The sequence below is a fragment of the Canis lupus genome, chromosome 33 (genome assembly GCF_011100685.1).
Source record: "Canis lupus familiaris isolate Mischka breed German Shepherd chromosome 33, alternate assembly UU_Cfam_GSD_1.0, whole genome shotgun sequence".
Taxonomy (NCBI): Eukaryota; Metazoa; Chordata; class Mammalia; order Carnivora; family Canidae; genus Canis; species Canis lupus.
The window spans coordinates 10,902,069-10,925,246 of record NC_049254.1 but is presented as its reverse complement, the minus strand read 5'-3'; the positions used below and the strand labels follow the sequence as shown (position 1 = coordinate 10,925,246).

General features: G+C 33.9%; 2 long non-coding RNA genes across 4 annotated transcripts in view; one reads left to right on the top strand and one right to left on the bottom strand.

Moving 5' to 3' along the window:
* LOC119867287 overlaps positions 1-9,715 on the top strand; it is a 32,145-nt gene extending 22,430 nt beyond the window's left edge. The window contains exons 2-3 of the long non-coding RNA XR_005383056.1: positions 7,407-7,537; positions 9,382-9,715. This is a non-coding gene — a long non-coding RNA (uncharacterized LOC119867287). The remainder of the gene's footprint in view (positions 1-7,406; positions 7,538-9,381) is intronic.
* The window catches only part of LOC119867286, a 124,803-nt gene that overhangs the window by 17,329 nt on the left and 84,296 nt on the right, over positions 1-23,178 (bottom strand). The gene's annotated exons all lie outside the window — the stretch shown is intronic.

The following is a 23,178-nucleotide window of genomic DNA, read 5'->3' as shown; positions in this document are numbered from 1 at the left end:
TTTCTTTTCCAGAGCATTTACTATCTCATTGTAAGTCAAAATTATTTGATCTGACACAGACAAATCCTTATAGCTTACAATCCTTCACCTCGCCTTCTCTAAAGCAGACATGCTGTCTTTAGCCCTCAGGAGATTTTTCTACTTCTTTTGCTTTCTGGTAAGAGAACCAAACAATCAATTCTTTCCTTATTTTACACTATTTTTTACTTATTTGATATCATCCATATTTGTCCTGGCATTTCCCAATGTTCTGTCATCTCTCTAGCTAACAGTCTGTCAAGAGCTGCATTTTTTCCAGTTGTTGCAGTTACTCTTTTGTGAGAGGAGCTTCAAAGGATAACTGATTTTATTTTATAATCATACAAGAGGGAAGAGAGGAATGTCCCCAGATATTTCAGTGGCTTGGCAGTAAAAATTATTTATTTCCTTAATTAATTAAAAAAACCCTGATACTACTGAACCATGAATCAAATTATAATTCATATTTCAAAACTGTTTCACCTTTATTCTGGTACACACAACTTCTTATGTGAAAAGAATAGCCTGAGGACTGGTGTCAAAGAAATATTTGCCTCTGAATTCTATAGCTTTCTTACAAAAAGAAAATGTTGGAGGGAAAAGGACCTCTCTCTTTCTCGATCTCTCTCCCTTTTTCTTTCTGTCTCTTTCTCTCTCTTCTGAGTTAGAATCAGTCTAAGAGAACTTGCTTCAGTATATTGACTATTCTTATTTCAAAATTTACAAGTCTTGAAAGTTCTACCTAAATTTAAAATCAGATATTTTGTGATAGTAATCTAATTGTACCTAACTTTCTTTGCAGAGTCTTGGGGGCCATCTTGTTTTAGGAAGAGATTACCTAACCATTAAGCTTTTCAAAATCATAATCATTGGCTCATAAATAATTTTTCTGAATGAATAACCCTGACATTCTCACAAACATAAGTGGTTATGTCTGTACACTTTACACTCTATTCTGAACATTTCAAATCCCCAAGCTTGTAAACCATGAGGTTTTATTCCAAAAGGATCATAAAGTTGCATATTGTAGGGGGGGAGAACAGGCCCAGGTAATTTTATCAGGACAGTTGACACCATTTTAATAACTTTGTTTTAGAAAAAGTGTCCATTGTATATTGAATGATTTAAAAATGCAGAACTAAAAGAGAAAAAAAAAGGAGGCTAAGGCTGCCTGAAAATTCTTTGAAGTAGCTCAGAGCAAGAGAACATAATGATGCCTATGCTGACTTAGTTGTATTCCAGAACAAGAAGGGATTATTAATAGCACCATTTGAGTTACCTAGGCATCTGCATATGCAATACAGTTAGTTTAGCAATAAGGGTAATTCAAGCTTTGGTGTACTTAGTTAACCCTTACCATACTAGTGCTAACTTGCTTCCTTCTTTATGGAGTTTATTTTTAATTTACTTTTATTTATTTATTTTTGCACAGTTTATTTTATTTTATTTTTTTAAAGATTTATTTATTTATTTATGATAGACATAGAGAGAGAGAGAGAGAGAGAGGCAGAGACACAGGAGAAGGGAGAAGCAGGCTCCATGCAGGGAGCCTGACATGGGACTTGATCCCAGTACTCCAGGATCACGCCCTGGGCCAAAGGCAAGTGCTAAACTGCTGAGCCACCCAGGGATCCCCGAGCACAGTTTATTTTAAATGAATATCTTATATTTGGTAAATGCCCACAAGTGGATGATATTATCCAAAGTATTTTAAAATATGAACTTGCATATTTTTACTCTCCATATTTTGGCATTTTTCCTTCCTCAGGAAAGACACGTGGCAGGGTCTCAAGAATACATGAAGCAAGGCCAATAGCAATGGTCAAAACCTGAAGTTCTTAATACTTTTTCACCTGGACATACAGTCTCCCAAATCTGAAGTCTTAGTTGAATTTCTTCAGTTAAGTTGAGAATGTAGAAGTGAAGTAGGATGTGTGGAGGAAATTTAGCATAAAAAATAGCATGCTGAGAGAAAGATTCTATAAGGCCAAAAAGAGATCTATTGTGGATATGCAGAATCAAGAGAGGTCTTGAACTCCTGGGGCAATTTGAGATAGCGTTGTGCAGTTCCGTAAGATTAGGAGAAAAGGGATGGATGTACAATTGTTGTTCTAAGAAAACTGGATCATAGTTCTTTTTACACACATGATAATAAAGCCACTAAGGCCTAGAATACTTCTGGTGTAGGGACAGTGGATGTCTTGTAGTAATGTATGTTAACAGCTAGTTAATGTCAGCATCCAGAGAGCCCCACCCAGACCTCTGGTCTATGTCTCCCATCTGCCTCCGTATTGTTTAGGATTCTAAATTTCTGGGATGACCCAAGAAAAGGAAACAATTAAAATCAAGAATGACTAAGGTTTCAGTGGTCAGATATTAAACTGGATTATTGAAAAGAAATAGCTATTTCTCACATACTTGACTCTGTCAAATGAGATTCAAAAGTGCTATGTATAAGTGGGTGCATAGTATGCCAATGAGGTGGTAGAAATATTAATTTCCAAGGTGAGTGCTTTTGTTGTTTGAATGAAATATCTCTACTGTTCTTTAGGCAACTAAGCGTTCATTAACTTCAGTTGCTAACTTGGCTTCAGCATCATGTCAACTTCCCTTTCAATAATCCAATCTCCTCAAACTGAAAAGAACTTTAATAGATACTTTAAAATTCAGTCATGCTTCAGAGTGCCCTGTGTCAATGTACAGTTGTACATAACTGCATAAGCTTCACATGGATGATATACAAAATCTATCTATTGATTATTTGATCAATTATTATTTGATCAGTTATTTGATCAATCTAGGAAATGTACACGGCACTTTAAATTTCATTAGGCTTTCCCTATCCATACTATGATTTTAAGAAAGTAAAAAAATTGGAGAAAGGGGAGAAGGTCCAAATTCAAAGAAGTATCTGTCTAGAGGACTATGCTAAGAGAATGAAGAATTTCTTAAATTGAACGTGTCTTTCTCCTAATCAGTTTCCTGAAGTTCCTTTCATATCCTGAGAAAGGAAAAATCGGATTTTATTGTCATATGCTAACTGCTGGTTTTGATGTTTAATCTTTTCCTTATATAGTTGTCAATCTCATAATTATCTCATATGTCATCTTTTCAAATTTTGTGACTTTCTTAAGTCATATGAGACATATGACATAAGTCATTAAGACATATGAGATAATTGTGAGATTATCATAATTGTGATATCACTTAAGAAAGTCACAAAACGTGTATATCTATCTCCTTTATTATAATGTGAGATAAATATATAAATATAAATAAACATATTGTAAATAAATATAAAATTATTATAAAATAAATATATAAATGTAAATATATGTATTTCTCATTTCCTTTGGTACAAATTGACCACAGATATCTTTATATATCAGAACGTTTAAAAGCACAATTTTATGCTTTAATAGTGTTGATATCTTAAATGAGTTATCTTAGGCTTTGAAATCTGAAGCTTTGAATCTGAGACTTACCTCTGTATGATTAGTTAATATAGATATAGCATTTAGAAAAGTAACCTGAAGACCTGTTCAATGTTATCTAAATGTTTGCTCTTATCATTTTATTATTTTTTAACTTTTTGTTTTGAAATAAGTTTAGATTCAGAAAAGTTGCAAAATAGTTCAGCACGGCTCACACATGCTTCACGAGACTTTCCCTAATTTTAACATCTTACATATCTGTGATAGAAGTATTGAAACCAAGAATGAAGATTATTATTACTAATGGAAAGACAATGGTATTTCATGCTAGCATAAGCCACCTTATCCCTGTTCATTTACTATGCAACTTTATAAAGATAATTTATCTACTGCATGTCTAACTTCTCATCTTCAAATTAAAAAACTGAAGTACCACTGCTTTGTTTTCTTGGCCCTAAAATAGATAATCACTACAACTCAATTAACTCTTTAAAGAGGCATCATAGGAACACCTGGGTGGCTCAGTGGTTGAGCGTCTGCTTTTGGCTCACTTAGGGCATGATCCTGGGGTCCTGAGATCAAGTTCCACATGAGGCTACTTGCATGGAGCCTGCTTCTCCCGCTGCCTATGTTTCTGCCTCTCTCTCTCTCTCTGTGTCTCTCATGAATAAATCAATAAAATCTTTAAAAAAAAAAAGGGGGGCATCATAGTGAATGATGTGCCTCTTTTATTTTCTAAAATTAGACAAAGGAAATAGGAACCAGAGGAGCATAATTTAATAGTTCTTATTTGGCTATTTCTCCAACTATTTTAGGCTATATTAGATAATTGCAAATTGACTGTATTTCCTAACATAGTAATTGAGTACCAGTTATAGGACTGACTGGGGATACAAAAAAGTTAAGATTTACTCTTCTCTGTCAATGGGAGTATAGCCATGTGGATTGCCAAATGAGTTCTCAAGATTGATTTGCGTGTAGAATTAAATGTGGAGCTTTTAGAAAGATGATGGGTAGAGAGGGAAGTACATCTATGTGCTTTTTGCAATGTGGAACAGTCTGAAAAAGATAAATGCTTTTCCAATGGTTACAGTTTGAATGGTAAGTCTTATCTCTCCAGCAAAGCCTCTCACTTGGATATTTGTTAGTCTAGGTTTCTGAGAAAGTTGCCTTATATAAATCTAAAAGCTCTGGGGTTATGTTTTATGTCAACAACTCTTTTAGAGAGGCATTACTGTGACACCTGGGTGGCTTCGTGGTTGAGTGTCTGCTCTCGGCCTAGGGTGTGATCCTGGAGTCCTGGGATCAAGTCCCACATCAGGCTCCCTGCATGGAGCCTGCTTCTCCCTCTGCCTACATCTCTGGCTCTTTCTCTCTCTATGTGTCTCTCATGAATAAAGAAATAAAATCTTTAAAAAAGTAGACAGGCATTATTGAGAAGTATAATGTAAAACTTAAAGTAAATTAAGGTAATAAAGCAAGATTATACTAAAATTTATTAAACATACTAAGAACATACTAAAGAAGAACAAACTAAAATCTATTAAAATAACACTGTGTACAAGATTATAGAGGAAATTTTATCAAAAGTAAATAGCAAAATTTGTTGTAAAAAATGGTGGACAACCAACCAGAATAATGGCATTCTATGCCTGCCTATGTCAAATTCACACTTAGGTATAGAAGCATTTAAATCACATTTTTATCTATACTGGATGTATGTATGCATACATGTATCTATGTACCTGCCTGTCTCTATCTATCTGATTGGGATAGTTGATGCAAGTAAGAAGCAAAGTAAGAGGGGAATTCACATATCATTTCCTTTCTCATTGTTTAAACAATTCTATCGAGGGTGATGCATTTCATATTAATCAGCTCAGGTGCTATAAGAAACACTATAGACTGGGTGGCTTAAATGTCAGAAACTTATTTTTTTCACAGTTTTGGAGCATGAAAGTTCAAGATCATTGTGCTAGCACGGTTGGGTTCTAGTGAGAGTTTATATAGGAGGCTTTCTCCTGTGTCCTCACCTGGCAAAGAAGGAGAGAAAGAACAAGATCTCTGATGTTTCTTCTTTTAAAGCATAAATTCCATCATGATGGCTCATCATCATAACTTCATCTACACCTAATTATCTCTCAAAGTTCCCATCTCCAAATGCCATTACACTGGAGGTGAGCACCTCCAAATATAAACAAATATGTTTTGGAGAGACACAGTTTAGTCCATAGGACTCTTTTTACCTGGGATAGAATATGAATTGTAAAATAAAAGCATATACAGGTATATGGTCTGAATTTACACTGATACCTGTGTGAATATAGATGAGTGTGATTAGAGTGAGGTAAGAAGTGTGGTGAATTATAATTAATAGCAGATTATTAACTTCAAAAACATGTGCCTTAAAGACACCATATCAGAGCAAGGTTTGTAAAGACTATAGTGTTTTAAAGACTACAGCACATCAGAGAAAAACAAATCAGAGGCATATTATAAGACTGAAGAAAGTCTTATCCTGGAGTGTGATCCATTGCTGATGGAACAAATCATTTAAAAAATCTTAAGAGACAGAAAAGTATAATTTCAATTTTTAACTAGGATCAAAAGAAAAAAAAAAGAAATCAATATCAGAATATTAGGAATTTAGGGTATAAAACACTGATGACATATTAACATTGATTTTAGAAAATAGCACATTGATCATCTGTTTCCAAAAAAATAAATACGAAGTTAAATTATCTCTGGAAGATGCATACAAATGGGATTCCAACAACTAAAATAAAATGCAGCAATCACAGAAATAGATGCAATAAAGCACAATCTGAACTTGATAGGAGTCAGTTTTTTATAGACATGTTATCAATTAGTGAAAGTCAATTAGTAATTTTTTCAAGGTGTTATAATAACTTCTAACCTCATTCCTCACTCCTTGAAAGTTGTCAAATGCAAAGGCAATAGCTGTTAAGTCAAATAAAATGGCCCACACTCAGCTGAAGAGTTCTCTGTTGCAACTAGTCTTAGACACTTTTTATGAATATCGGTGAAAGTCAACATGATAGAATTCTCATTTTTTGCTTGCTTTTCTCATTTCAATTAATTATCCAGAAGCACAATCAACTTAGCAGGTTTCCTTTAGAAATCCCTTCTCTATGGCACTGCACCACAAAGCAGACAGTTTAACTAGATAGTTTTATTAGGATGCAATTAACACTTGGTGCCCAAAAAAGCATCCAATCCATCTTTTTATTTAGCTCAAGTGAAGAAGCACCACATAATGCTTCCACAGCAAGGTTCTGATCATCAGAGTGTTGACAGCCCATGTCCTTTGATGACAAGAAATTGTAGTATAAACAGACATATTTAAAAATCCTCCAAATAAAAATACATTTGATAGTAGAAATATCTAGAACCTATACATTTCAAAAACAGCTAAAAAAGCTATGAGCCTTTTACCCAAAGTTTTAAGGATAAATAAAAAGTCAAAGTTCTTTTGTATAAGATCTCACAAAAATATTACTCCAGATAGATTTGTTATTGAGAGTCATATTTTACATCTAGATGGCAGTGTGTTTGTGAGCTGCTCTAATTTTTGCTTTGAGGTTTTAGTTTATCCCACTGAATTATGCAGAATTTGATATAAGTAGAGATTTAAAATTAAGTTGATTAGAATTAACAGAGTAAAAACTTAGATAATTCTGTTAAAATACACATAACAGATATGTTCTCAATTAGCCTATTTTTAAAATCTTCTTTAGTAAGACAAGTTCTATATTTATTAAAAACATATCATTATATTCATTGTCCAGGGAGTAGCTAGAGGAAATGGGAGTGAATTCAATGGGTATCATTGATAAATATGGGTAGAGATCACAGAAATATATTTGACTAAACAATGTTCACTGTCCCTTGACTCATGTAGAAAATTCTGACTCCCAGTTATATATGATACAGGCAGAAAAATACAGCGAGTGCAGTCCGTGGAGGAGGTACAGAAAGAATATAGGGCAGCTGGAGGAGAATGGCAAGCCATACTGCTTTGGAAGAAACCAGGAACCAGGTGATGTCATTGCTTTTAAACTATGGTAAGTACTTTGAGAATGGGAGTCCATTGAAACCTTTTCAGTGAGGATGAGCATGACTCAATTACATGCCAGTTGCTGAATAGAGATTAGAGATGAACAAGAATAGAAAGGTTATTAGGTTATTGCAATAGCCCAAGAAGGAAAGATGGTGGTTCAAACTACGATCACACAATGTTAAAGGAAGCAACAGAAGTTAAACGAGATATGAATAGATTATTAGAGATGAAAAGAGGAAGTGATTGAGAGTGACTCATAGGATTCTGGCTAGAGTGGCGAAGTGGGCCACGGTATAGTGTTTATTCAGTGTAGAGATGCTGAAAGAGGAGTAGTTTGAGGAAGAGTTGATAAGTTCACTTTGTGATATGTGTTCAAGATGTCTAAAAAACTTATAAGTGGGATGCCTGGGTGGCTCAGCGGTTGAGTCTGTCTTTGGCTCAGGGTGTGATCCTGTGGTCAGGGAATCGAGGCCCACATCAGGCTCCCTGCATGGAGCCTGCTTCTCCCTCTACCTGTGTCTCTGCCTCTCTCTCTCTCTGTCTCTGTCTCTCTGTCTCTCATGAATAAATAAATAAAATCTAAAAGAAAAAAAGACTTCTAAGTGAAGATACAATGGAAGCAGTTTCCTATAATAGTCTAGGGTTCAACAAATGTGTGATTTCTATATGTATTTGGAGATCATTAGTATATTGATAAAAACTGGACAACTACAAAATGAAAAGTTTCTCTGGATATAAAGTGTATAGGGAGAAAAGAACGCTCTGTGCATAGAGGAAGTTGAAGCGTTGTTTGGAGGAGAGTTTCCTTTAAAGGAGACTGAGAATTGAAAAGAGGTAGGAAAGAAAACGAGAAATATGGGACAACTAAAGGGACAGTGTTATGTTACAAAAACATAGTTTTCAACGTGTAATGCTGTGCTGAAAGGGCAAATAATGTAAGGACTGATCGACAGCCAATGGAGTTAGTAATGTGGAGTTATTCACTTCTTCCAGAGAAAATCTCTCCTCATTTCTTAAGTATATGACATAGTTTTACGGGCACTAATATGATTACTTTCAGCTTGAATTTCAATTGCTACTTTATCTAAATTTGTTAGAAAAACATCCAGCAGCTCTCAGTCATATAGCCATGGCAACAGGCAACTAGTTAAACGCATGAAGCCTACCAGTTCACACAGTACCCTTATATTTGTGAAGCAAGGTAGACGATACTTCTAATCATAAACTATTACTTTAGGTGTGCCTGATAAATCTATAACACATCCTTCCATGTGAGTCTCGCCCCAGAGTTAAGCATCTTCTATATGGGATCCCTTGGGCATTAATAGTTATATTATGAACATCCTTGCTTTCTAAAGGAAAATCTTTACAGCTCAAATTCTCATCAGCATTCAAAAATATTCTAATGATAACATAGACATGATAGGCAGTTGGCAAGGCATTTTGTTTATTGTTGGCTAGGGTGTACACTTGTGTGGTGGGGGTACTTTCTGGAACTGCTCAAATTTCCCCTTCGTAAAAGTAGCCCTAACTGACCCAGCATGGGAAACAGAAGACTGTTCTGACACTAGCCTTCCCAGAACAGGATGAAATCAGCACTGGGTTAGATAGCGTGAGGGAATGATTCAAGGGCAGATCTCATGGGAGGTCTGACAAGACCAATGCCATCAGTTTCAGATGCTGCCTTTGGGAGTCTGATGAATGTTATAAAGGTGTGCATTTTTGCATATTTTCTAGACACACAGCATTATTTATGAGCTGATAAATAACCATTGTTTAGACATTGACTTTTTAAATTGCATGTTATCAAGGAAATTGTGGTTTTTTTATTCTCTCTCTCTCTTTTAGCGGTGTTTCTCAGTGCTGGAAGGATTGTGTAAAATGTACCTCTATCCAGAAGCTGTCTCTGGAAAGTGCAGCTCAGTATGACTGGAGCAAGGCCCAGGACTCTGTATTTTTAAGCATTTCACGCAAACTTCAAATGCATATTTCTGGCTGGGAATTACTGGAATGCTATCGAAGCACTTGGCTAATGCTACTGATGGCTTCTTGGTGGCTGTATAAGTGGCAGAAGTGCTTAGCAAAATGATCTTTTTGCACCTTGTAAGATTCTACAGAGAAATACTTCCAATGCTGAAAATAAAAGTAACTTTTGGCTGTAAAAATGGCTCAATCCCATCCCTTTGAGGCAAGATAATAAATCTCTATGAATTTGTCCCTGAGGAAAAATTTTCATTTTCAGAACACTTTGCCACTTTTATAATGGGGGGAAGAGCAATAAAATGCTTGTGGCAAAACAGCAATTCAAAGCTCCACTTACTAACTTCTTTTGAACCAAAGTTGATGGTGTCTGTGAAAATTGTCCTCCTTTGGTAACCAAAAAATGCATAATGCTTTCATACTTTTTTTCCTGTTATGTGCAATGAGGGCATTTTCATCAGCTTCAGAAAAGGAAACATGCAAAGTCTTAATATTCCTATGTATCAATCAATTTAATAGGAGAATGACAAAAGTTTATATTTAGTTAGAAAACTCATGGCCTTTTGATCATTCCAAAGGATATTGGGTATGAATCCCTCATCGTGTGCAAGCCCAGGTAACAATGATTAGCTTCAATGTAAGAGATAACTTCTACATCATTTATAGATACATGTATATCTGTGAAAAAAGTCTTTTAAACTCCAATTCAGCTTCCTTATTTGGAAAACCAGATATTTGGAGATATTTTCAATCTGTGTAGCATTTAGCATGTTCAACATGACTTCAACAAAAGCCTCCAGGCAAAATATGCTCTCCTCCTATTTTTTAAATAAATAAAGCTTTGTTGATCACAGCCATAATCATTCATTTGCAAATTGTCTATAGCTGCTTTTTCATTACAATGGGGTGTAGTAGGTGTGGGAGAGGCTACATGGGCCAAAAAACCTTAAATGCTTACCATATGGTCCTTAATAGAAAACATTTGCTGATTCCTATTTCAGACCGTTAGTAACACAATATTCAATTGAAAACTGCTTTGACTCTAATGGATTAGTTTACATAACCTGAGATTAAGTGGATCCTAAAATGAATAATTTTGTGTCAAAATAGTATCATTCAGGACCCAACTGGTCTGTGATATCTCTGTACATGGTCACAAGATGATTTTCATTATTTCAATTTGTAGAGACCATACAACATTCAGTTATGAAGAAAAGTATTTTTATTTTTGATGTGTGTGGGTACATTCTTTCTATCAGACAGAAAATCATCTTCCTAGAAGCCTCCAGCAGACTCGCTTTGAGTCTCTTCCTTTGGACACTATTTAGTGACATAAACATACCTAAATAAAACATAAGTTTGAAGAATGTAATTACTATCACTGACTTAGGGGCTGAGAGATAATCAACTGTATGCCATTGGTGCCCCATCAGCAAGGACAAATTAGTGGATGTATATGGGCTAGACATCCACCAATGTCTGCCAAAGAGCTCCAAAATACTCAGATCAGTATTTGGATATCTGCTCTCATATTTCCTAGCTGCATAAAAAGCCCCACTGAATTTATCCCAAATAGTGATAATGTCGTCCTTAGTCTGTTTATGTGACATGAAAATGTGATAACATATATATTCCTAGCACATGGCCTCAACTTCCCAACTTCCCCTTTGGACAAATGTCACGAGCATTAAGGAATCCGATTTTTCCATCTAGTCTCAAGTCATCCCTGTGAGTTTTGGAGTTGCCATCAGTGAATCTCTATGAAAAATGCCTAAGTCCAGTTACACATGATGGTTAGTTATTAAAGACGCTGGTCTGTATTATTGCACACATAGGACCAAACTTGAGTTCATTTCGCAAAGCACTCTGAGATTTCAATTCATATGTCTTCTCTGCTGCCTATAAAGTAAAGCTTCTTAAGAGTTATTTAAACTTCAAATTGTGAGCCTACCTCAGCCAAGAGATGTTCCCTTAGTAATAAAAAGGTAGGTAAATGAGTCATAGTCATATATTTTTTAAATTTCTCATAAAACAAATGGTCTTAATGTTTACAGCTTCCAGTCCTTTTTCTAAAAAAATTAAAGCACACAACCATGATTTTATTCAAGAATGAATTCAGATATCCAAGGATACTTTCCTGGTTTCTTCTGGGGTCAAGATATATTTTATTTATTTTTCTATTTATATTATACTCACTGAGGGAAGAAAGAGTAAATTATGGATATAAATAAATGAATTAGTTTCATGAGGGTTTTCTCTTTGAGACTGATATAATTCTGTGGGTTAATTTTTGTGAATTATGTGTGTTACAATTAAGATTCTTACCAACGTCATCAGTAGAAAGTACATTGCAACCAAAAACAATGATTTATATATGGCTGATAACTGGTTCTATTGGATTATTCCCAATACTTTGTCTAAAAATGAAGAAACAGGATGCCTATGCAGCTCAGTTGTTAGGTGTCTGCCTTTGGCTAGGGGCATGATCCTGGGATCCTGAAATCGAGTCCCACACCTGGCTCTATACAGGGAATCTGCTTCTCCCCCTGCCTTTGTCTCTGCCTCTCTCTCTCTGTGTCTTTCATGAATAAATAAATAAATAAAATCTTTTTTTTTAAAAAAGAAGAATCATTCACAAACATATGAACATTTTCATCAGAACTATAATTCAAATTATGTTTAAATCTGGTATCTGATGTCTACATACAATTTTATAAAGTAAATTAAATAGAAATACCAAATAATTAGACCTTATTCCTTGGTGTACACGATATTTCCTCTGGCTCTAGTCAACTTAGAATCTAAGGAATAGAACATAATGTTTTCATGATTTGTTACACATAATTTCTGAATATGTGTATATATATAATTTTATACTTATATGATATGATTTATATATAGACAGAAAGGAGAACAAAGAGAATCTTTATCTGGTTTGGGTTATTGGATTAATGGATTCAGTTTTAAGAGTCAAGAAAAGGACGATTAAAATAACTAATAAAATCTACATGTACACATTTATGAAAAGAGACAATTGCATACTGATCAAGATTAAAGACTTTGAACTTCGAGGATGTATTTCACATCTATTAATTAGCTGTGTAGGTCTCTTCAGTTCCTTTATCTGGAATATTGGATAATAAGAAGAGCTACCACATAAAGTTCTAAGAATTGAAAGAGGAGATGCATTTAAAGTGCTTAGAAAGTTGCCTAGCATAGAATAAGTGCTCAATAAAAATAAATTAATACTACTCTTATCAATATTATTACTATCATTAGTATTTTTTTTTTTTTACTATCATTAGTATTACAATTCCATTGGAGAAGCAAAGAGATAAACAAGCACCAACGAGGCTTCAAGGTGATAGAGACAGTAAAATGTTTAAAATGCCTAAAAAGCATAAAAATGAATAAAAATCATTAAAAATATATAAAAAACAAGGAAAAAAGTAAAAATAATATTTCTTTATTTTATTAGATATTATATATAAAGATACATGAATATACAAATGCATAATATATTGATATTGTGTATATATCAGCACATATATGTGATATCAGTGCATTATTATACCAATACACATATATGTACTATATATGCATTATTTATATATATATATATATATACACACACACACCATTACATTATTGTATCAGTATGTATATAATAATAACAGAGAGATGAATTTACCAGCAAGATAGATAGAGCAGCGGATAGAATTATCCACAGAACAAAAAGATAATGACAAATAAGGAAGTGAGGTTAAGAGGCCTGAGGAATAAAGGAATAAAGGAACAAATTACTAATAAATGTCAAGTAAGATTTCTATAATAAGGAAATTGAGAGAATAGGAGTAATGAAGTGGAGAGAAATAATTAGACATAAAGACTGAGATGAATGAAGGACTGAAATGATGAAATAAAGTAAATCTTCATAGTCAATAATGTATGGAGTAGGATATAAGGGAAAAGGTCATGCATACAATGGAACAGTTTAAAGGGCATAGCAAATATCAATATGGATACATGTCAAAAGCATGCTGTTGAGTTTCACATGGAACAAAAGGATACAGCTAGTGTTGACTCCATTCATATAAATTTAAAACTATACAAAACATTGTTTATGAATATAAACAAAAAGTAAAAGAAAAAGGCCCTTCATTTTCATTTAGGAATATAAATGTGAGGAGTAGGAATATAAATATAAGGTAAAAGTTAAAGCCATATTTGAAAATAGTATACACTATGTTTAGTAGGCTGATGAGGGGTATGAGATTTAAGCTGTATCTTAAGTATTTTATGCCTTTGAAAAAATAATTGAGACCAATAGAACAAAATATTAACATTACTGTATTGGTAGTGGTAGGTGCCTAAGAGTGTGTATTTTAAATCTCTCTGTGCATTTAAAATATTTCAAAAAAAATTTAATTGTTCAGCTTTAATGAGATTTAGGAATTTACAAAAGATAATTCTTAAGAAAAAAATCCAATGGGGGAATTCTTCATTAATTACAAAGTTAACACAAACCTTTGGGAATAGAAATAATTTTTTCCCAAAGACTCAAATAAGCTGACCTACAAGGAATGTACCTTATCGCTCAGAAAGTTAGGGAGCTATGTCAGTTTTGCCAGGAAATGAAACTGTGGTTCCAGAAAGTCTAAGAACTTTAGTGCTGAAACATATTCTACTAAGGGTCATTTCAAGAGACATTTATAAACCAGATGCTCCAAATTCATCCTTTACCAGCACAATTATAGAAATAATTTAAGGGGAAGAATCTATAAATAGTTTTTCTTAAAAATTAAAAATGTCTTTACTGAAAATATTAATGTTGAAGAAAAAATGAGAACACATGCTAAGTAAAACAAAATTTCACAAATGCTTCAAAGAAAAAAAAATGCTTCAAAGAATGAATGCTTCTATGCTTCAAAGAATGAATGCTCTATGCTTCAAAGAATGAATGTTTCTATGCTTCAAAGAAAAAAAAATGTGTTTCTATATGAACAGAATAAAATATATGAACTACTGTAGTATATGGAATGATTTCACTATATTTCCTGTTTGCTATATGATATTAAGTTTCAATGACAAAATAAATTTTATAAAGGCAAGGACTATATAGAACATGAGATCATACTAGTGAATCAAGCCCGTTCTGTTTTCATTCTTCCCTGCTATTCTTATGCTGACACAGCAGAACCTTTCTAGAATCAGGAGTGAGCACTCAATGGTTTACTGGTGTCATCTTTCAATCATGATGTTAGGCTTAGATCCCTTCTGCTTGATTCTGGTGATTGAGGAAAATTGTTGATCAAATTTTAAAAACCTTTCAGCATTACATCAAAGACAATCTTGTTTCTTAGAGGCACGATAATGAAGATAGAGAATGGAATTAGCTCTTTGGGTCTCTAAAGTGTTTTCTTTTTTTAATTTTTGGTTTTTAAAACTTTGCACACATGTATATATTCATTGTGGATAAATTCTGATGTACTGAAAAATATCTATACTTTACCCATGTCTAACAACTGCAATCTCACCACTTAGAACTAATTGTTATTAGCATGCTATTCAAATAGATATTCATATATATTATTTTTAAAACATAAATTGGGGATGCCTGGATGGCTCAAGGGTTGAGTGTCTGCCTTTGGCTCAGGTTGTAACGCTGGGGTCCTGGGATCGAGTCCCACATTGGGCTTCCTGCATGGAGCCTGCTTCTCCCTCTGCTTATGTCTCTGCCTCTCTCTATCTGTCTTTCATGAATAAATTAAAAAAAAAAAACTTAAAAAAAATAAATTAAAAAAACCCATAAATTGGCTCCTTTTTACAGGTAATTTTGCAATTTGTTTTCATTCTTTGGCCTAACAATATAGGGCAAATGTCTTCCTATGCAAATACATATTTATCAGTTTCTGACTGTTTAATTATCATCAGTTTAACTTACTTCCATTGTATTTTAAGTTTTGGGAGTTCTGAACATTCTGGTACAGATATCCCTGCATGTGAAATAAATGTAGAGTTACAGATACTACAAAATAAGTCTATGTAGAAATAAATCATGATAGTCTTCATCACAGAACTTCTTTTTCTGACCTTGGAGAGCTGATCTGAAAGCCAAATCTCAGTAATATCTGTCTTTTAAAAACATTACCAAAGCTCTTATTCTTGGGCAAATAATTCAAAACTAAAGGTGTCAGTTCTGAGTAAGACAACTTTTCTGCTATTCTCAATAGCCCACAATTGCATGCCAATTTTAAGAATGGAGTCTTTAATTAAAAAAATGATAATGACGACCACCATCATTATAACATGGCTGATAATACTATGTGAAATATGGTCTCTGAGTTAATGGACTGTGAATTTGATAGATATTAATATTCAATGACATGTTGTGAGGTTTACTTGAATATATGAACCTGATGCCTACTTTTTGAGTCTTGAGGCTGTTAATAGATAATAAAATCAACAGATTATACTTTAAAACTTATATTTATTAAGTAATCTCTACCCCCAATGTAGGACTTGAACTGATGACCCAGAGATCAATAGTCACATGTTTTACCAACTGAGATTAGTCAGGTGCCCCCAAAAGATTATACTTTAATGAGGTTGGCTATTTATGGATATGAATATTTTGCGAAAAAAAATAAGTACTGTTGACCCTTGAACAACAAAGGGGTTAGGAGAACTAACCCTCCACTCAGTAAACAATCGATTTATAATATTTGACTCCCTCAAAATTTAACTAGCAGCCAACTATTGACTAATGGCATTACCGATAACACAATTAATTAACACGTTTTGTATATGTATTATATACTGTATTGTTATAGTAAACTAGAGAGAAGAAAAATGTTATTAAGAAAATCATAAGGAAGAGAAAATACATTACTGTACTGCATTTATTGACATAAAATCAGTCTATGTGTAGATCCATGCAGTTCAAACCCATGTTGTTCCAGAAACAACTTGTATCTGTTATAGAGCTACTTCTCCAGCATGTCATTTGTGTAGCTTCATTTGGATAGTTGTAAAACTGAGGAATTGTAACATGGATATATTACAGGGATAAAAAGCAATGTTACACATTTTCCCCTAATTCTTACCAAACCCATGCAATATCAATCCAACTATGAATCTATAACAGGTAATATTTAACTTTGCACATGTGGTTTTTCTTAATTGTAAAAAATTTTCTGACATTATCAGATTGCCATAAAAGTTAACATTTGCCAGTTGTCTGAAGCAAGATGTAAGTGGAGCAGAAGAGGGGTTTTATTCTTGCATTTAAATAATTACTTTTTAAAAAATAAGTAGATAAATTGGGAGCAGCTGATATCACATGCTACTTTTTTACCCTGTGATTGAAATTGTACGGAAGTGATATAAGGAATATAGGCTGTTGAGAAAAGCTGGAAGGGATGGTATTCTTCACCCAAGTAGGAACCAGTGCCCAGATGAACAGAGTGTTCTGCACAATATCATACTCTTATGTACTGTATTATCAATTACAACAGATGGTATAATTGGAAGGACAAAATAATCATTAATTACAGAGCATTCTTCCCCAAGCTTTCAGGAATAAAACATGCACTGGGGGGAGTATGCTTATGGAGTCTCATCTAGTATTCATGAAGATCAGTTAATCTAAACCTAAAATGAATACAAAAAAAAGAGCATTAACCCTTAAGTATAAATCAGCCCTAATGTAAATTCCTTGCCTTCCAAAGTTGGAATACTTCTTACAAGAACAAGTAATAAGTTTGCAACTGGTTGTTGCTGTTTCAATGTTTACTGCTCCAAAACAAGATGTGTTTAAAACTAAGAAATTATGGAATTTAACTCATCCTTTGAAGTTTCCCTTTTATGCCAGCAACGTATGCTAAGCACCTACTGTGTGCTAGGCATTGCTCTAGGTGTTGGAGACACAACAATGAGCAAGAAAGCAATATTTTTAGCCTGTCCTTTTGGAACTAGAAGTGCAGACAGGTAAAATAATGAAAAGAATAAAAAAATAAATAGAGTTATGTTTAACTGCTAAGAAAAGAGGAGTGAAGAAAGTCAAAAATTAAGGAAAGAAAACTACATGATATATGGTCAAGGAATCCTTTTTGAGATGGTAGGAATGATCAGAGAGCTAAGGTACAAATGAAACTAGGCATACTATTATCTGGGGGAAGTATAATTCATACAAATAACATGGCTACACTATCCCTGAGATGTGAGCAAGTTTGACAGTTTGAGTTTTTAATTTGAGACACTGATTTATTAATTGATTCATTAAATAGCTAGTGCGACCGAAGGTGACATTAGAGTAGTCAGCAGGATAAGGATGTATAAGGCCTATATACAATAGATGAGCTCAGATTTTATTTTCAGGAAACAGAAAGTCATTTCAGGATTTTAAGTAGAAGAGATCTGATCATATTTTGACTGAGTCACATGGCTATGTGAGGTAAAGGTAAAAGCAAAGACCCATGAGGAAGCTTTTGCAGTTATCCAGGTGAGAAGACATGGTAGGTCCAGGTAGTGTGACAATAGTGGAAATGGAAGGAGAAACGCAGGTTACAGAAATGCCAAGAGGATTGACTCAATAGGAATAAGATACAGAAAGTAACCAAGATGACTCCAAGTGTTATGCTGTGACAAATTTGGGAGAAGACGGAGAAACCTGGGAGGAGAGCTAAATTAGAAAGACAGTAAATCAAAATTCTGTTTTGGATATTTGAGATTTGAGGACATCTTGTACTAGTGCAAGAAAAAAAAAAAGCCAAGTATGGAGTCTAGAACAAAGGGATAAAGCCATTACTGAATTATGAATGTGAGTGTCACCAATAGAAAAAAATGTATGTAAATTCATGGGACTGAAAGCAAAGAGATCAATATTGTTGGAGCAGTGTGAGCAGATAGTAGAAAATGAGATTTAGAGTAGGAAATGTGGTTTATGTAGGGCCCTATAGTTCATTTTAAAAACTTTATTTTTATTCTAAATTAAATGAGAAGCAGTGGGAAGTTTTGAACAGAGGAATAGGTTTTGTGTTTTTAGATGATCCCTGCTATGTAGAGAGTAGGTTGGAAGGAGAAGATAGAAACAGAGAGACCTGTTAGGATATGCTACCGTGGATTCCATGTAAAGTGTACTTAACAATGGGAGTATTTAGAAGCAAACTGATTCTCTATATATTTTGGAAGTAGGGACAAGAGGATTGCCTGAGAGATTAGATGGAAAACATGAGATAAAATGATAAATCAAGAAAGACTCCTAAGTTTTTTGAATTCAACAACTGAAAGGATGGAATGATTATCAACACAAAGTTGGAAGGATAAAGGCTTAAAGTGAAGCCATGCATATATGAAGTCAGAGTTCTCCCAAGAAAAGGAACAATATATACACCCAGGAGTTTTATTATAAGGGATTGGCTCAAGTGATTATGGAGGCTGAGAAATCCCAGTCTGCCATCTGCAAGCTGGAAACTCAGGAAAACTGGTGGTAGGATTCAGTTCGAGTCTAAAGGCCTGAGAACGATGGGGACCAAGGGAACCACGGGAATCAAAGGTATAAATTCCAGTTGAGGGCAAGAGAAGATGAGATGGGATGTCCCAGGTCAACCAGTGAGGCACATAAAGGGTAGATTCCTCCTTCCTCTGGCTTTGATTCTATTTAGTCCCTCAAAGGATTGAATGATGCCAACCAACAATGGAGAAGATAATCTACTGAATCAAGCAATTCAAATGCTAATCTTATCTGGAAATACCTCCCACAGATTCACCCAGAAATATGTTTAATCTGAGCATCCCATGGCCGGGCAAGTTGACACATAAAATTAACCATCATGAGTACATTTGGGTGGAATATCAGTTTTATGTATGCTTACTTGAAGATAAGTGTCCAGATTACCAGGTGGTTGTTGTCTTGCTTACAAAATTGGCAGAAAAAGGAAACAGTAGTTACAATAGGTTACTTATGGTCCTAGTTCCATATTGGTCGACCAGGTTTAGCATGATAAAATAGAGCATATTTCACTTAAATACACCTTAAGCATAATGGCTCTTGAATGATAGTACTCAATAGCCAGAGTCTGTGAAATAAAATTTATGTCAACCACCATTATGACTCTAGTTAAGATAGCTATTTATTCACTATCTATAAATGCACTTAATCATATTACAATTTTCTCTATGATATCTGACCTGATATCTGATCTGAATTTTATCATGTATTCTGGCACTGACCTTCCAATTCATGTGTTCCTTTACTGAAATTACATATATACTTTTGTACAGATAATGATTTGCATTGGGTGGGGCTATTTTCTTTCTTTCTCTTTTTTTGTATATTTTTTTATTGGAGTTCGATTTGCCAACATATAGCATAACACCCAGTGCTCATCCCGCCAAGTGCCCCCCTCAGTGCCCGTCACCCAGTCACCCCATCCCCCTGCCCACCTCCCTGGGTGGGGGCTATTTTCAATATGAGTAGGTGCTCCTGGGGCTGAAATTAAAGTCACCACATTGATTTATCTTAGAAACTCAGGTTGGGCTTCAACCATCATTCTTGAAAGAAAACAAGTGTAATTTAAACTCTCACTATTCTTTCCCCCCACTCCACCATACAATAGTCTACACAAGCCCAATGCTTACTAAATTTTATATATACAGGATCATCCTGACTTCCTGTTTCAGCAGACAAGGGGATGATTCAACCCTAACATATCAGCATAGAACAAAGCAGCCATATGGTGCACATTCTTCTTTGAGATAAGTAATTCTGGCCAGCTTCTTAATTGATATTTTTCTATATATATTCTCTGCTTAAATTTTATCTACTAGATAAACAAACTTCAGGTAGCACATAGCAATCTACAGACTGGGTTAAGTTTAGTTCAGCCAAATAAAATGTTGGATTACTTAGAGCTTATCTACAACAAAGCTGTCAAGTGAGAAAAAAAAAATTGGGACCAAGAACCATAAAACAGACATTCTGGTGATATTTCTGGTTCTTATTTCCTCATGACTTTTGGATAGTCAAAGAACAGCTTTCTGTGTCTTTTCTGCAAAGAACAAGAACAGAGTAGCATGATAAAAACAAAACAGAGCTAATGATGATTCTATTTTTGGTTCTCAAAGGGTTTCATTCAATGTCTCTGCACACATGGTTTATGTATTTCAAAGTGAAGAACACTTAGTAGTCAGAATTTGTGCATTTCTTTTTATGTTATCCATCTTTACTTCTATGGGTTAAACCCAAGGAGATCTTTAAAGTCACCAATATTTTCATGACTTACATTGTATCTGATTTGAGACACAGAAATTCAATTATTTTCATAAAGACAAACTGTGAAGCCTTAAATTACATACTTATCCTATTTGCTCTATTTTTTATGTCCATGTTTATCTTCATAATTTCATTTGAACTATTTCCACCAAAAGGTGTATGAACACTCAAATTTAGATCTTGACTACATAGAGAGGTACTATGTGATCAGGACCTTGGTATTGAAGAGTTCTGCATTTTTAATGCTTTCACTTTTGTTCTATAGTGACCTTATATGAACTATGTGTTCTCCATGATTTTCTGATGTTTTCTAGCTTAATGTACAAGAATATTAACCTTGTATTCAGAGAAAGCATGAACTTATCAAGAATTACCAAAAAAGATAATTGACTTTAAAGGAGAATAATAGATACCATAAAGACGTTAATATTATAAAGTCACAGGAAATATGATTTCTTATTTTCTGTGCAAAGGATGTATGGGTAATCATCTGATAACAGAAAAGGTTAGGAATAAAGAATGTCTCATGTTTTAAAAATACATGAAAATATGCTGATAACTGTGTTTATGTACTCAGTGTCTTGATAAAGCCTAGACATTACTGGTACAGATAGTTGCCTAATACTCTGAAAATTAGGAACACATTAGGTCACTACTATTAGACTGAAGTTAATGTTTGTTAAATGTATTGTTTTTTTACCTTGCATTAGTGTATAAGCTTGTTTAGGTCCTTATCTTTAAAATATAGATATTATCCTATTGTCATCCACACTTGTTACTTTATATCCATTGACAACTTCCTTAAGATTGCTCTAAAGAAAAGCTTGGTTCATTGGGTGAACTTTCTATTTCTTTTTTCCTGATTAATTAATGACACATTGCAAAAATTTACTTCATTTTTCCCCCCACCTGATAGGAAAAAATGAACTTATCAAGGCTCTGGTATATTATTATAAGATGAGAAGGCCATTCCTTCTGTTTTCCTTGATGTCAGTCACAACTTTTCCTTTTAATTTTAATTGTTAATTTATATTTATCAAAAACAAATATATGCTAACAAGGAGCATGAAGGAGTTGATCCCTGCAGCTCTCTCTATAGCTTCATATCAATTTATAATTATTACAGACAAAATATATGAAGATACAGATACATAAACAAGCAGAAATAACAAGTATACAGGATTACCTATCCCGAGAATACCGCTGTTAATATTTCAGTGTTTGCCTTTTAGTTGTCTTTCCAGGTTTCTAAATATACACACACTACACACACACACATATAAATTTCTCATGTCACAAGCTGAAGAGGGTAACAACTCTAGTTTTTATTAGTTTTTCATATCAGGGATTAATTTCTGTCGAGCTTTCCATCCATTGTCTAGGGTATAAAAATTTTAAATGCTGGTCTGGCACCCTAAATTCACAGGAGACTATTTTGACCTAATTATCTAGGCATTCTTTGCCACTATGTCTATTATACTTACAGCATATTAACTAGATTATTGGGTACTTTTTGTAGGAGAACGTTATTCTGGATACTATTATTTCATGGATTTCCCCAAAGAAGCAAGATGCACATTTTGCATCTTTTACATTTAGATATTCAAATACATCTGCTTATTCTATAATCCCTTCCCCAGTGATTTATATCTGAAGAGAGGTGGGGGTGCAGAATGAGGATAGAGTGTAGGACTTCACGTGGTAGCATATACCACCTCTTCATATAGACCTTGCTGTTTACTTTGCAACATTTTAAATCTTAAAAGTTTAAAAAAAAATTCGGGCTTTTATAGCACAATTTTTTTTTCTGTCAACAATAACTAGAATTTGAAAGCATACTTAGATTTTAAATGCCATCAATTAGCTTATTTCATACCAGTACACCATATTTACTATCCTCTCTGCAATATCTCATCAACTTCCAGTTTTTAAAATTATTTATCTACTTCTTACTAATTTAATATAATTTTTTGTAATCTTTTAAAAATCACAAAAAATTTAGGTCTCAGTTTTCATGTTGATGTGGGAACACATGGAAGTGAATTACATAACAAAGAATTGCACTTTAAAAGTATTTCAAAATATTATCCTTGTGCTTAGTCTTTACATAGGTCAAATAATTTATGGAAGATCATCAGCACATAGCCTTTTCTAACAAGTTTTATGATCTAGGTATCAAACAAATATGTGTAGATTGTGTCATGTGTACGTATATATGTGTGTGTAGATATATATATATATGTAATATATATATATATAGTTGTGTATATATATAATATACACTTGGTCATTTAAAACTAAGCTTATACATCCATCCTATCCCACTGAGGCACTGCAATAGCTTTAAACCAACTTTGATGCCTTTTTTTTTTTTTAGGTAAGCTTTTATA